At 33.4% G+C, this 13,262-nt stretch overlaps 1 long non-coding RNA gene across 1 annotated transcript; it reads left to right on the forward strand.

The window, feature by feature from the left end:
• Window positions 1-671: 671 nt before the first annotated feature.
• LOC144845601 (uncharacterized) lies at window positions 672-13,136 on the forward strand. Its single transcript, XR_013612576.1, has 3 exons — window positions 672-842; window positions 1,216-1,335; window positions 13,040-13,136. It is a non-coding gene; the product is annotated as an uncharacterized LOC144845601 (long non-coding RNA).
• Window positions 13,137-13,262: the final 126 nt, after the last annotated feature.

The raw sequence follows: 13,262 nt of genomic DNA on the forward strand, positions 1-13,262 counted from the left end.
AAGACATACATCCTAAATGATTTGACTTTATTACGCTGCTGGTAGATACAGTTTATTTTTTGTTTTATGAAGATCAAATTTCTTTAACAGATATCGATGATTGTTTGGAGAACCCATGTGTCAATGGTGTATGTACTGATTTGGTTGATGGATACATCTGCGTTTGTTCTCCAGGCTACACTGGTATAAACTGTGATATAAGTAAGTATTATGCGAACCTTAAGACATACGTACTCTAGATGTTTGACCTGACTACGCTGCTGGTACATCACCAATAGTTTGCAAAATCCACTTTTCAAATGTCAACCTGCCCCTGTGATTGCCATGTTTAAAAAAAATATTTATATAGATTTATTATTCTTTCTCTAACTTGACTTTCATTCTATAAGTAAAAATGCATATGTACAGTACTTTATCTTATCACCTCTTTTATACTATAATTTAAATTTTTGTTTCGCCGTTTAGATGCTGATGATTGTTCTCCAAACCCATGTCAAAATGGAGGGCAATGTACAGACTTTGTCAGTGGTTATTTGTGCACATGCATCGCTGGGTTTATCGGTCAAAACTGTGATACAAGTAAGTCAGTGCAAAATGTAATAACGGATCAATGCAATCGTATACATCGACGTAGTTTTATTCATCGATGAAATATCAAATTTAAAAAATGCAATGGGTTAAGTGGTTTTATGACGTTTATAATAATAATTTATAATTTTGCTTTATAGATGTCAATGATTGTTCTCCAAACCCATGTTTGAATGGTGGTCAATGTACAGACTTGATTAATGATTATTTTTGCGCATGCCAAACGGGGTATTCAGGGAGGAATTGTGAAACAAGTGAGTATTAGAATATCGTAACCATATAAGGAGTAGAAATAAGTTATGATTTTAACAGCGAAAAATGAGATTCGCCATTTTTCTGGTTTTATTTTCTTCTTGTATTTTTCCTTGAAAACTGTCAATAGAATACAATAACCGACTTCCTCTACCGACTTTTGTTCCACCACCACCCTCCTCTACATCACTACCACTACCTGTAACTAACTGTCTTGTTTTTTTTAGTTTCTTATAGTAAACACGTTTTGTCCCTACCTACGACCAGTTTTCTTTGTCTAATTTCGAACATCTAATCTTTATCACAATTTGTGAAAATCAAGAATCTGTACGAACACATAGTGTTTTAAAAACTTCATTATAAATGTTTTTTTAGATGATGATGATTGTTTTGGAAATCCATGTGCAAATGGGCAATGTTTTGATTTGGTTGGTGGTTATGTTTGTTCTTGTTTCCAGGGCTATACAGGAATCAACTGTGACATAGGTAAGTAAAGTAATTGCCGAGCGGTTAAGACAGTGGAACCGTAATTACGTAGCAATAAAATCGGCAAGGGTTCGAGACTCACTCGCCCCATGGTTCTGGCGGTAGAACGAGTCTTTTCGGATAGATAGATTCAGTTTATTTTTTGTTTTATGAAAATCGAATTTACTTTAACAGATATCGATGATTGTTTGGCGAACCCCTGATGGATACATCTGCGTTTGTTCTCAAGGCTACACTGGTATAAACTGTAGTAGTTAAATAGCGTTTATAGTCCGTTTATAGGCTGTTTTTCAAATTGTAAATATTAGTCAATTGTATAAATTACTGAAAAAACAAATTCCTAGGAAGTATGAAACAATAGGTATTGTATTTTGGGGTATATAACAATCGAGGTATTTACCGTATATAATTTAAATTAGTTACATGCTATCTTGTTGTGTTGTTAAAAAAAGTGGGGTTAATTCAGTATGTTGTCTACTATATGCTGTATAATTTAAATTGTACAACTTGTAGTTCAGTTGTACAAAGTACTGAAAAGTAAATGACTAAGGAAGTATAAAACAATAGGTGTTTCGGATATATAACAATTTAGGTATTATTTAATTTGATAGTTACATGACATCATGTATTGTCGGCAATTTTAAAAGGAGATAACTATGTATGCACGTGCATGAGTAGGCCTATTTGATTAATTAAAAAATAAATAATAAAGTTGGGATCTTCCCGCGCAGGTTCGAACCCTGCTCGCAGCGCCAATGTTGTAAATCGGCCGAGAGTGCGAAGCTACTACAATTATTACACAAAGCGTACCAGCTTACCTTTTAGGCGGGACTGGTCTCTTTCCGCCTCTAGTAGCCGAGATGTGGTGTTATACCCAGAAGAGTACGAACAGTCTACTCCGATGTGTGGCTGCTGGTAGTGATAAACACTCAGGCCAGCCTAGGAGGACTAGACGTACCTTAATTACGTTGCTGTGTGCGTATGGCTACCCGGTGAGCAGTCCCTTAGTACTAGCTAGGCGGTAACGGGACGATTCGGCGCTGGGACGATTCGGCCCGGGACGATTCGGCCCTGAGAAGTTTCGGCTCACTTAAATTTATCGGCTTTGATATCCATTTTATAAGCATAAAATAAGCTTTTTCCCCAAATTTTATTTCCAGAGAGACTATGAGGTAGTACTACTAGGGATAAAGATGCAATAAAGCAAACATTTTGAAAACATTGTCGAAAATGATCAATTTTTAGTCACGTGAACGATGTAAACAAGTTACGCCCTCTGTTGGCCGCTTGGCGAATACACGAAATAAACAAGATTTTCGAAGTAATAAATTGAATATAAAATTACGTTTTTTTAGTAATTTATTGTATATATTATATCAAAATTGTCAATATCAATAAAATACGGATTGTTAAACACCTTTAAAAACTTTAAATACCCACAAAAATGAATATGAATTTGGTCTAAAGTGAGACGTTTCGGCCTACAAAGTGGGATGTTTCGGCCCAAAAGTGGGCCGAATCGTCCCACCAAAAGTGGGCCGAATAGTCCCGGGCCGAATCGTCTCAGGGCCGAATCGTCCCTGTGCATTGTGCATTCGCCAAGCGGCCAACAGAGGGCGTAACTTGTTAACATCGTTCGCGTGACTAAAAAATGATCATTTTCGACAATTTTTTTTTAAATGTTTGCTTTATTGCATCTTTATCCCTAGTAGTACTACCCATAGTCTCTCTGAAAATAAAGTTTGGGGAAAAAAGCTTATTTTATGCTTATAAAATGCATCAAAGCCGATAAATGTAAGTGTGCCGAATAGTCCCGGGCCGAATCGTCCCAGGGCCGAATCATCCCGGGCCGAATCGTCTCAGGGCCGAATCGTCCCGTTACCAACCCTGCTGGCTATAGGCTAATGTATATCTAACACCAGGGAACGTGCGTAGAGCTGATACTTATACAGTGTAGTCACGATTTACGTCCGTCCCGTCCAATGTCATGCGTTCAAAGAGGCCGCTACGGCACCGGTCAGTAACGCACGTGACCTCGGGTCACACCTTTGGTCGACCCATTATTATATAATGGGGTTTTCGCTACACTCCTCCCAATTTTATAAAGGCTGAGCCCAGTGTTCTGATGGGGTCAAGTGCCTGGTAGCAATCGAGACTGATTAATTAGGAGGATTTGAGGTAAACTCAGAAAAGTCCGTCCTAATTGAAAATCTGCAAAGAAACAATGCGAGAGGTAACCATTCTACACATCTTCCACAGTGAATCAGATCCAGCTCAGGATAGGAATGTGGAAAACGGTCAGTTAACTACCCAGGGGCTGTCAGTTGCGAGGTTAGAGTTACTTCACCCTTCTTCTCAGCGAGACAAAGAACAGTCCTAGGCTAATTAATTTGATAACAGTACTGGTCCATAGGGGACACAGCTTCGTGGATAAGGGTGTTTTGATAGAACTAGACCGACATATAATTAATACTGGTATTTTATAACAACGACAAAAATAAAAAGATAAGAATATAATGAAGTGATATAATAAGTATGTCTTGATTGAACTATACAGACATGTACTTAATTTCTTCCGGAAATTATAACAATGGAGCTTCGCAATGAATGAATGGTGTAACGTCAAGCAATATGTTAGTTTCACTATTTTTCAAAAATAAATAATAATTATTTCTAACTTTAAATTAAGTTTCATTTTCATTTAAATGGTTTACGTTTTACATAAAGAATTCTTTGTTTCCTTTTAAAATAAAACAAAAAAGGACGCTACAACTGACATGTATACATTATTTTGTTTAGTATAAATGTAGGGTGAATGTATAGTTAAATTATCAGTATTCAATTCAATTCAAAGCAACATTTATTTACTCCTTTGGAATAAAAAAACTGATTACAATGTACAATATATATAAAAGATTTTAGAAAGAAGAGGGTACAAGAAAGATGAAAACACATTCTGTTGAGGGCGTACATATTATTTACACAGACAATCAAAAAAGAATAATAAAAAAAAAAATAAATAAATAAAAAATTGACCAAAAATAGTTAATATTTGGAAATAAGGTGACTTTTAAGTTTAGATAAAAATGATTTACTGGAAACGGAGTTTAAGATGGGGAGTGGCAGATCGTTCCAAAAAGTGGGTCCGGAATACCTAATGTTGTGTTGAAGTGGTTGGTTTTATGGGTTGGAATATGTAATTTTGAACTAATACGGGTATGATGATAATGAATTACAGAATTAGGAGTGAACATGGAGCAAAGATGTTTTGGAAGGTTAGAATAATAGAAGAAAAGATGAAAGAGCCTTGTTGGGTTAGATTGATATCAAGGACTTTGAGAAGGTGAAGCTTAGAAAAAATGAGATGAATGAGACAGGGGTGGGGCGCCAGGTATTACCCTGATGGCCTTTTTTTTAAAGAGTTTGAAGTTTTTTAATATTGGAAGGTTAAGAGTTGCGCCAGACAATATTGCAATGATTGCAATATATTGTTAATATAGTTAAGATAAGGCAGGATAATTGAGCAGTAAAGAATATGAAGAATGTTAGGGGGTAAAAAAAAGAAAGTCTAGTGATGATGCCCAGACTTTTTGAAATTTTATTCTCAACAAAATTGATATGATTTTTCCATGAAAGTCGACTGTCTAGATGAACTCCTAAAAATGTAGCAGATTGGACTGAGGGAATGTCATGATTGTTAATCGAAATGTTATAGTTTGCAGTATCAATGTTTTTAATTTTCTGAGGGGTCTCAAACAGGATGAAGTTACATTTTTTGTGGTTAAGAGAAAGTTTGTTAGCTGAAAAGTATTGAGACATGAGGGTCAGATTGGTATTAACAGTATTAAATAAGGTTTGAATATCAGGGTCAGAGTAATAAACAGTGGTGTCTTCAACATATAGAAAAAAGTTAAGAATTGAAGAAGAAAGATAGATGTCATTAATATATAGAATAAATAGCATGGGGCCAAGAAGAGAGCCTTGGGGAACACCACAAGTACAGGATTGAAGTTGGAGACAGAATTAGAATACATGGTACATTGAAAACGATTGGTAAGGTAACTTTTGAAAAGATCATATGCAGGCTCTCTGATTCCATAATAGGATAATTTAAATAAAAGTACATTGTGGTCTATTGTGTCGAATGCCTTCGACAAATCTAAAAAAACGCCGATGGCTAGATGACCACTTTCAAATGCGTCAACAATTTTGTTTGTTAAGTCAATGAGAGCCATGGGTGTGTTGTGTCCTTTTCTAAAGCCGTATTGATTTTTGTGAAGAATGTCATGTTTTGAGATAAATGAAAATGTACGATCGTAGATTACCCTTTCTAAAGCTTTAGAGAAAATAGAAAGGACAGATATGGGGCGATAGTTAGAGAAATCAGATTTGCTTCCAGATTTGTAGATAGGGATAACGCGCGCAAACTTCATCCTGTCTGGGAAAACACCCTTTGATAAAGCAAGATTAAAAATATGAGTAAGTGGAAAAGAAAGAGATCGGCAATATGTTTAATGGGCTTGGTTTGAAAATCATCAATACCGGGTGATTTGTTGTTTTTAAAAGTAGAAATGATTTTAAAAACTTCGGCCTCATTGACTGGAGTAAAGAATATTGAGTTAGGGGTAGAGTTGGGTAAGAAGTATTTAAATGATCTGTTACTATTGGGAATTTCATTAGCAAGTGAAGTGCCGATTTCAAAGTATCAGTTTTCAAAGCGCTGAACTCACTTCTACAATCTTGATTAAGAGAATTTAGTACAGTTTTCATCAGTATGAACTTCTACAAACCAACAGTCGATTACACCGATTCTAAAATAGCCGATAAGGCTAAGGCTACTATGCAGTGAGTTATGAGGTCTAGCAAGAGACAGAGAGTAGAAGATGAACCAAATACTAGCGCTTCTTTTCAACAAGATTGTCGACCGGTGGTAAAGAATCACTTTTTAAGAATGATAATCGAATTACAGTTACAGCTACTAAACGTATTAAACTTGACGTGATGATAATATGTACGTTTGTATCCGAGAATACTATCAATCAGAACCAGATGGTAAATGTAAATTAGGCAAGAAAGGTATTAATTTAACATTGATGCAGTGGAGAGATCTAATGGAACAAAAGGACATGGTCGATGAAATGATTGAAGAGTTGAATGGATGTGAAGATTGTGGAACCGGTGTAAACATGAATGACAATGAAATGCTAGAAACACGGACCAAAAAAAGCTACAAGAATGACAATTACGATTGGTTAAAACAGTTTCCGTAATTACAATGTAATCTTTTGGAAAACAGAACGGATTGATGATCTTGGATCGGACATTTTTTAAATTGAATGACATTGGGGAAGCTAATTTTGAAACAAATGAAACACAGCGCTTCGACAGGATCTGTGAAAATGAGACAAGGGATGAAACAGTTTTAGTAAATGCCGAATGTTATTTTTAATCCATGGAAGCTGTATATAACACGACGATATGCTGTAACATTTAACCATTCTACAACGCTGTAACCTATCAGACATACTATTTTTCTTCAGACACTTTAGCCAGTTAAAAAAATCACTATGAATTTCGTCAACGAAGTAATTGAAATTATCGACTTAACCATGCAGGAAGAAGAAGTCGCTGCAATTGAACTGATTGACTTAACAACGCTACCTGATTCAGAAGAAGAATATGAACTATTAGAATTTAAAAGGTTTTGAAGAACTAGAGAGGGAAGCCGATTTTTCAATCCATTCAGAAGAAGAAAACGTTCCGATAGAATTAACGATGGATTCTAAAGAGATGGAACTAATGGAGGAAGATATTACACCAGAAGAGGATGTTCTATACCCACGTATAATCTCGACCGAGGAAAAATACTCTTCGATGAAACCAAAACCATAGAAGACAACTTAAACTATCTGACAGAAGATAATTCAGAACTAGACGACGATGTGTTCATCTATGAAATAGCCATAGACCAGTTGACGGAAGAAGTGAAGGCGATGACAAGTTCTAACCAAAGAGAATGGTTAATGATAAAGGAAACAGTTAAACGAACATACATATCGGCATTCATAGCTGTGATGAATGATATGAAAAAACTTTACTGTTTGGGTTGCCTGTACGGCAGATATCAAATAAGATGTACAGAAGAAGACCACGACATTTGTAACTTACCAAAACTTGAACTTCTTCACAGGTGTTATCAAGCTATCTTATGTTTAAATCTCGTCGACAATGGTAGTACCCACTTTGAATGGGCATTTAAACATTTTAACCTGCTGTTATGAACGTCAATGAATTTAACTCACTGATAAAAATCGTTTCAAGTGATTACAACCTTTTTTCAAAAATGTATAATTGTATGTAGTTACCATCTTTTTCAATTATTTGTAATGTTATTAAATGTTTTGAGTTATTTTTCTTTTCTTTTTTTCTTATCTGTTAAAGTATTATTATTCTTATTATGTTTTGTAAAGTGTATTGCAATAGAATGTGTATTGAAATAAATTTTGTTTTTAACAACAACGAAAATGAAATTTGATCTTTGCGTGTTATTTAAGTATTTGAATTATTTTTTAAATTTTTATTTGGGTGATTGAGGGTAATGAGTATAAACAAATCAGGCATATCAAGCAGAAGGTCCGAGTTCGAGTCTCAGTTGGGGCGACTTTTTCTCATTCTCACAGATTTCCTCATCTTTATCGTTTCAAATTAATTAATTAAATACAGTATATCACCGGGCGGTTTAGAATTACTGTTCTGATTTGTTTATATATATAAAAGTATCTCATCGGAGATCTCGTCTCGTGAATAAAAATACTGAAAGATGAGGGCGTATCAATTTGATCTCTGGTGCGCGCGTACAAATAAAGACTAGTGCTGTTCCGACGTACCACGCCGAGAATGTTAAAGAATCGCTATCCAATCGAGTTTGAACAATACCATGAAAGCCCCAGTGGTCTAATGGTTAGGACAACTGCATATCAAGCAGAAGGTCCGAGTTCGAGTCTCGGTTGGGGCGACTTTTTCTTATTCTTACAGATTTCCTCATCTTTATCGTTTCAAATTAATTATATATATATATATATATAAAGTCAAATTACTGAAAAAATGACAATGATGTCGATATCAGTGGCTGGATCACAATGGAGATACAAAAAAAATAAGCGAAAACCTAAATCAAAACGATAAAGTAAAACAGCCAGAAATATTGGCAAAGCTTTCGGGCAACACTAGCCCTTCATCAGTGCCTTATTGTAAGCAATAATAATGCTAATCATAATATCACACGATAGGTTTTTGACATGACATATATTGTATAAATATTGTTGGAAAGTTTCCAAACTTGCAAATAACTATTCATTATTATTCGACATTCGTCCGTGATTTTGTCGTAATATTTTACCTGGAAACCCATATTGTACCCAGATAGTTGGTTATTTACTTCAAAACATATTTTGAAGACGAATTCTTACAAAAGTGATCCTATTTATTTGCTACCTTATTGTATAATTACCTTTTACCTACTGTAAACAATTTAGTGACGTAAATAACGCAAACAATATGTATAATAATACCATTAATAAAATCATTCTTCACACTTAAATGATTTATTATACCGTTTCCAAAAACATGAATTCTTGCATATGTCACATGTCTATCATTTTGGTTTTATATTTTTGCCACATATTGTTGTTGTAATACCTACCTGGAAAAATAATAAGAAGCCATTCACTCTACTAAAAGACGAATTGTTATAAAAGGAGCCGTTACTCTGGTATCGTACAAATTGATAAGTTTGATTCTCTTGATAAGTGACCTACAACTTACAAACAAGATGTTACTCCTCAAGAACAGCCTGTTCGTTCTATTTGTAGTTATCGGAGTTGCTCATGTCCGAGCATTCCCTCAAACTCAAAGTAAGTTCTGTGTATTTATTTTTCATCATGATACCTTACCGCTGCAATCCAGTCTAAGTATAGTTATGCCATTATTACGATGTTTGGTGTTGTTTAAATTTAGTTGAGCTCATTAGCAATAGTGCGATTTAAACTTGTAAAATTGCAATATCAATAGGAAGTGCTCTATGGTATCAATTACGATAGTTGATTTACTTTAATCGTCTTTAAAATTTAATTTTAGTTTCTTGTTTGCTTATAAATATTATTTGTTTATAGTTCCTTGACTTAAAGAGACAGTGAACCTCTATAACTCACAATCTAGAAGTCACAGTAATCTAAATTAGCCTTCCGTCTGTCTAAAATGTGTATAATATTAATATATATATTCCTGTCCACCCAGGCAGCACTTGCCAGTTCTTATGCCATGACTTTATCCAAATTTCTTCACTTGCACCGATGAAGGGCTAGTGTTGCCCGAAAGCTCTGCTAACTTTTCTGGCTGTTTTACTTTATCGTTTTGATTTAGCTTTTCGCTTTTTTTCACTGAAAAAAATGACAATGCTGTGGGTATCAGTGGCTGGATCTCAATGGAGATACAAAAAAAAGCGAAAAGCTAAATCAAAACGATAAAGCAAAACCGCTAGAAAAGTTAGCCTTTTTGATCTTGTGTTTTTGTATAAATGTTTTAATTCTTTATTAGACTGTAACTTAGTTAGTCTTAGAGTCCCTTGTCGTCGTCTTAGAAGAAATCCTACATTCCATATTCCTTTTAGTAGAGTAAATTTTAAAAAAATGGTTTTATTAGTAGATTAAGTCAAACTTATAATTCTTTTACTTTAAAGATGTATTGTCCCTCTGAAAAAATAATTCTTTAACAACTTTTTTTTTAATATTCCATTTTAATGTAACATCATAGTTGTCCACTTTAACCAAAAATTGGATTTAAAAAATGTATTTACCTGAAAAAAATGTAATTTAAAGGAAAAATGGTCAAATTGGCTGTCAGCCGATGGATTTTTGGTTAAATTTAACCATTTATTTTGTCATTTTATAAGTGATATTTTTTTTCGTTTTTTGTTTCTATGGAAGTGTTTAATTTTATTAAAACTACAAAAAAAAATATTCGAAGTCCGATTTAATTAATCTTCATTTTTCATGTTTTTGTGGGACAATACATCTTTAAGAAACCCTGCGTTAGATATTTTTATTAATAATCTCCGTAAGTTTCATAACATTGTTTAGTAGTTTAGTATAATATTTGTTATTGTATGTGTACGTGTTTGTCTGTGTTCCCTCCTGTAAGTGGTGAACCATGAGTTCACTGTTGGTTGGGAAATGAAATAAATAAATAAATACAGTTTTTTTGTTAATTCATTACTTTTTGCGGTCTTTTATGTAGCTGTTTTTCATGTTCGTGGCTTATGAATCCTCTACTACTATTAATTTCGAAAAACAGTTATAATGCAATAATTTAATAAATTTTAATCATGTTATTATATATCGTTTTAGTCTTATTTTTTTAATAATTGCGAATTGTGGCATATCTTCATTTCTGGTGTCCAATTATAATATATGTATTGTTTGTCTGGTAATGTCTTAAAGATGTATACTTATACTGTATGCTTTTTGCAATTTTTTTTCAATAGTAATATTATAATATTAGGCTTGCTAAAATAACTTCGCCGTAGTCGGTCGTATAATTAGGTTATCATTTAGAATAAAAGTATCACCTAATGTTATTGTATGAAATCTTTATTGGTTATCCGGTATTGGTAACTTTTTTATTGAAACTTCAAAAAATCATAATTTATATAAGGCTTCGTCGACCTTATATCGAATAAAAATGGCTTATTGCACAAGAAATTACGCGCGCACGCGCCATTAAAATTTTATATTGCGAAAAATCAATTTCTGCGCGTTTCAGGTCATTATAAACATTTTCGATTTGTTTACATTGCGCGCGCACTTTTGCGCACGCAGATCGTAAGCAACATAGAAAGGTCGTTTTTGTAATTGATTTTTGCGTTTCATATCATCTGTAGCAGATTTCATTAATTTTGATGAACTTTAATTGCAAAATAACGGCGCAGGTACACGTTGAACTTGAATAATCGTGTGTTTAAAAATGCGTAATTTAATGCAAATCTGTGAAATGTTTTCTAACCAGAATATGGCTGGTGTCCTCCAATTTTTGAAAATTTTTTATTGGAAGTTGATGAGTTGTAGATATGAATTAATGTAAAAATGTGTACCTACCGGATGTTTTGACTTCACCATATGACCAGTTTCTCAGAATGAAAAGTGATTCTCATGATTAAAACTTTTAATGAAAGCTGTTAAATTGTAGATCAGAATTCATATTAAAATGTTGTCTATTGGATTTTGTGACGTCATCATATGGTCAGTGGAATTTAAAACGTCGGATTTACATCTCTTTCGTAAACATTTTTAGCGTTTAAAAGTTTCGTTTATGTTTTCTAATTTCATAGATAGTAACGATTGTTCCCCGAACCCATGCGTCAATGGTGTATGTAATGATTTGGTTGGTGGATATTCCTGTCTGTGTTCTCCAGGCTACACTGGTACAAACTGTGATATAAGTAAGTAATTTGTTGTCGAGTGATCTGCTATTCACCCACAGGTGTATACTTATATAGTGATAAACAGAAACCGATTGGATTAGGTACCATAACAGAAATGTGATATAGGCCTAGCAAGCTAACTTTATGGTTTATAAGATCCTTAAAAAAGAATTCAGTTATCTTCAGGAGTACTGATTTGTTGGGCCGTGATTTATGACGCCTAAGGGATCTTTATATAGACTTATTTTTTCGAATAAATGTACGTACCTATCAGATACACTTGTCTTGTGTCGTATGACAAATAAGTACTGTAATAGTTACTGAAGTTAGTATTACAACCTCGTCAATGAAAACACAAATATGTATATGTTTATTCACTTATTTATGAAAATGCATACTATAAAGTTTCGTTTGTCTGTAAAATGATGTAATCAAGCTGTTTACATAAGTAATTAAAACCAAATTGTAGTTGGAGAAAAGAAACTACGAAGCATGTTTATGTTATGTTGTGTGCCGTTATGTTTTCACCATTGACAGCCATTGGAGTGTTTAACAATGGCAAAACTATACATTGTGTTTATCATAATTGAACTTGAAATACCTCCTAAATAAAGGAACCTAAATGTTAATTTTCACTGTATACAATGGAAAGGTTACCAAAGTTTACCAATATTGTATTTATACTATTATATAGTTTAGTGCCTTATAGTCTACTGATATAATAATTATATTGTAGTATCTTTTACCTGGTGAAATATCCACATATTTATATATAACGCCTACGAGTATCTATTCTTAATCTATGCAAATTTGCTGAGTAAAATAACAGCATATTACCATATACTGTATCAAATATTCCGCAATCATTTTGTTGTTCATGCTATAATATCCTAATTATGACATATTAATCTCATTTTTATTAATGATTTCTGCTTGATATAAATGATTTTTTGTTCTAAAGAGCCTAATTATAAAATGTAAGGAATTTTATGTCTTGGTATTGTTTAATCATCTAATGTACTCAGAGCAATTAATACATTTAAAAGAGAAATTTGAATCTGTAAATTTGCGAAATCCATAATCGTAATTCATCCCCCATTTAGCCTAGCAGGACCAAACATAAATTATTAATCCTTCAATTACCTACACTTTTCTTACACAAATAATCTTTTTTCTCTCTTGTACATATCAAATGATCTACTCCTATCTTCCAATTCTGTTTACCTTTAGGCCTAGATCAATTCTGTTTCGACAAGACTAATGGATATCACTACCATCCAACAGACTGTAATATATTTTACCAATGTTACCAAGGTACAACATACCCTAAAACATGTCAAATTTTAAAATGTTGTATTGTAAATTGTTCGATCTAATAATACCTCAATGTTAATTTGAATAATTTAAACTAAATTAATTTGTACAACCAAAGATTAAAACTTTTTGAAATAAAAAGATG

This window comes from Antedon bifida, chromosome 6, assembly GCF_963402885.1.
Source record: "Antedon bifida chromosome 6, ecAntBifi1.1, whole genome shotgun sequence".
NCBI classification, from domain to species: domain Eukaryota; kingdom Metazoa; phylum Echinodermata; class Crinoidea; order Comatulida; family Antedonidae; genus Antedon; species Antedon bifida.